The sequence below is a fragment of the Camellia sinensis genome, chromosome 9 (genome assembly GCF_055761805.1).
Source record: "Camellia sinensis isolate YWXY chromosome 9, ASM5576180v1, whole genome shotgun sequence".
In the NCBI taxonomy this organism is placed as follows: domain Eukaryota; kingdom Viridiplantae; phylum Streptophyta; class Magnoliopsida; order Ericales; family Theaceae; genus Camellia; species Camellia sinensis.
Genome location: NC_138969.1, coordinates 200,769,146 through 200,772,775, shown reverse-complemented (window position 1 = coordinate 200,772,775; position 3,630 = coordinate 200,769,146).

Below are 3,630 nucleotides of genomic sequence, written 5' to 3'. Positions count from 1 at the left end.
TTCCAAGTCACCGACACTCCGAATTATCCATGATGGAGTTAGGTCTTGTTGTGTTTATATGTGCATTCATTCTATATTGAGTTGCACAATTCGACCCCCCGGTCATCATGCATCGAGATGCGTGATTGGTGGCACGAGGATCGAGGCATGCATACATTTGTGAAAATACATTGCTATGCCCCTTTCCTGCTCTCTGTTGCAGCAAATCAAGAATTAGCAACCTTTCGGAGCTTGGCGCGCTTTCCAAGAATAATTGCAAAACAGAGGCTAATTGGGGCATCCCAGTGGATTTCCACGCAAGGCAGCCCAGACATGCATCATCCATCATCTGAAGAAGAGTCAAGGCAGTCCCTAGCTTGCATGCCAGTTTATTATTTTTCTTAGTTAATTTGTAAATTAATTAGGAATTTGTTTATATTCGGACTGTATTATTTGGACTGTATTATTTGGACTGTAGTATTTAATCAGACCCTCTGCGCGAGGGCACAACTGTAATAAGTGTGCGTGTGTGTGTTGTATGTCTTCCAACCCCACGTCTTTCTCCCTTTTATTTATCCGCTTATGATGGTTAGATTAGGGCATATTTCAATTAGCATACAGTATGATAGCATGTTTGCATTCATTTATCTGTTTTGCATGCACCGGGCTCGGCGCATCATACTAACTGCATTGTACTTTCAATTCCAAGTTGAATACATGTTAGCTGTAGCATTTCATATGCCATGTTTAGAATAGCCGAGCCTGCTATAGTTGCACTTTTGCATGTGTTGCATTAGGCATTTCTGTATAATTACGATCATGCATGGATTTCTAATTAGTTTCTGTTTTGGCTTGGAGTACTCGGTAAGTTTTATGCTTTAGCATCCTTGCATGCGTGTGAGTGACTGCCATGAATAGCATGCTTACCATGAGGCTATGTGCTTATATGATATAACTGCCTGAATGCCTATGGGTGAAGGTTGGGTTATTTGAATTGGAACAATTCATCAAATGTGTGTTTTAAGCCCACTAGATAGTGGCAAAATCATGTTTTTCTAAGCCCACCCGAGGGTGGCAAATCCACGTCTTAGCCTACTTGCGGGTAGCACCATCAAACCATTTTCAAACAAACAAACATGAAATGTTTTGTTCCAATTCAGGCGACCCAGTCTATACTTGTATGCTGTGCGCATCACATAGTAAATCTAGGCTAATAATCGGAATAAGAACGCATAAAGTTTTCAAAACTAGATATCATGGTTAGTAGAGGCCGATCTTTGATCGGGCGAGCGGGGGTGCTCACGAAGTGACCTTCCCCAATCGTACCCAAGTTCCCGAGCCGAGGCAACTTTGGTGATGACGGACACGTGGCCTTAGGCAAACGAGTCAGGGTTTCCTAAATTTCCCCAAAATAAAATATTTAGGTGGCGACTCTGTATCTGGCAAAGCAGTCCATGTTTGGCACTTCTTTTCTAAAAATCTGTTTTCTCAAAACGATTTGTCGGATTTGGACTCTTTGGTTCAGATTAAGAACCGTGACAATTTGAAAGTCCTGAGCTGTAGTGAGCCCAATATCGAACGGAACGGGAGCTCATCCCTACCGGGGCGTTCGGGGACGTCTACAGTTTCTGGTAACTCTGCTGGGGATTTAGAGAACTTGACTTGAACTCATGATATCTGGTTTTGACTACACTTATGTGTTTCTTTGCATTGCATTTGCATTGGTGCGCCTAGGACACCGTGTTTTCCATCTGGTATTCCTGAACGGTTTGCCGGAGGCTTGTCTTGTCAAGGCATGACCATAAGGCTAACCGGTTGTGGGCTCTGCTAGTATGGAAACACAAACCCCGGTTTTACCGGGGCACCCTTTTGACCATTCGACCTAGTGCATATTCGAATCCGTAGTGACCATTCCAAGCTAGGACAGGTTGCTTACCCGTTTATAGGTTGTTTGAAACCGCTGTGTGCGTAGTGAAACCCTAGCTCCTGACAAAATAGGACAGGGAAACCCTACCCCAACATAGGGGTGTTTTGGCTCTCACTTATCTGTTATGTGCTTTTAGAGTGCGTCTCTACAGGAACGCATGTATCAGTTTATGAGTTTGGACATCAGGCCTGCGGGCATCAGTCAGTATTTGAGGATCAGTTATCTGTGGGTATCAGAGATTCAGTTTTGGGGACAGTGATTCAGGGATAATAATCAGTGTTGGAGGACAGTGTGTATTCAGCTTGTCGACCGTGTGTTGTTATGCCCGGCTGTGTGTCATACATTTACTTTAAGCTGTTATGCTGTCCATTTATCTGTTTATTTTATTCCTTATTTGCTTTATTTATCTTTTTACTAGGGGCAGTTCTAGCACAATTGCTTCCAACCCAGTAGATATTCCCCAAGCACTTTGGACACAAGGTCATCGACTCAATCGATCCGAGGATCTAATTGACGGACAGCCAGTGTTTCATTCTCTACCCCCAGTTGTCAAAAGAAGGCCGAGAAAGCGTAGTGTATCAGAATAGAGGTTGCCAGAACAGTGGGTTACTCCATCAGAGGATAATAGGACTGAGGTCTCGATTGTTGCTATAGAAATAGACATACCAGTTAGTCGGATGGATCAGCAAAATACATCAGGGATGAAAGCCCTGATGCGGCAAATGCAGGAGGATGCCGCCCGTCAAACGGAATTCTCCAAACAGCAGGCCGCGATCATGGCCCAGCAGGCCGAGCTAATCACTAGGCTGCAACAGCAGAATGCGGCATCTGCTTCACATCAAGTTCCTCATCCGCCAGGGGCTCCATTACCCGAGCAGGCACCTACTGTCCAGAATGCTCTGCCAAACACCCAGAACATCGTGCCAAATATCCAGAACATACAAGAGGACACGAACCTTCCAACGGGGCCAACTCCGCCCCTGCTTCCGCCTCAACTGTCCAAGACCCATACACCCAACCACGCGGACTCTCCCTTCGAGTTCGAAATAGACCATACAGCTCTGAAACTGAGCAAGCTTGAGAAGCTTTTCAAGAAATCACAAGGAGTAAAGGCTATCCTGGATATCGAGGACGGATATACCAATGTGGCCGTGACATTTCCAGATAGGTTCAAGATGCCGCAGATTGATCGTTTTGACAGATCCAGGGATCCCATGGTCCACCTCCGGTTATTCTCAGATATACTGCGGCCAATGGGCCTAACCCGACCACAAAAGCTTTCGCTGTTCGGCTGAACCCTGTCGGGTGTGGCCGCTATCTGGTACGCAAAGTTAGAAGATGAGGTAAAGAGGAGTTGGGATGAAATGGCCGAGGCCTTTGTCGCACAGTACTCGTACAACACCCAGATCGAGATTACAACTCGTGATCTCGAAACGACAAGGCAGGAGCCCAAGGAGACTTTCTCAAATTTTGTAACTCGATAGAGGGCGAAGGCATCGATGATGACTCTGAGGCCCACTGATAAAGACCAAATTAGGATGATTGTGCGCAATCTCCAACCGAAATTGATGCAGAAGATGATTGTACTCCCATTTCCTACCTTCTTAGATTTACACGAGATGGGGGTACAAATCGAGGATGCGATGAAGCAAGGTCTGACTGACCAGGACAGGGAGCAACCTCGGAGAGCATTCAACCGTAACAACAATGCAGGCTCGAGTGGC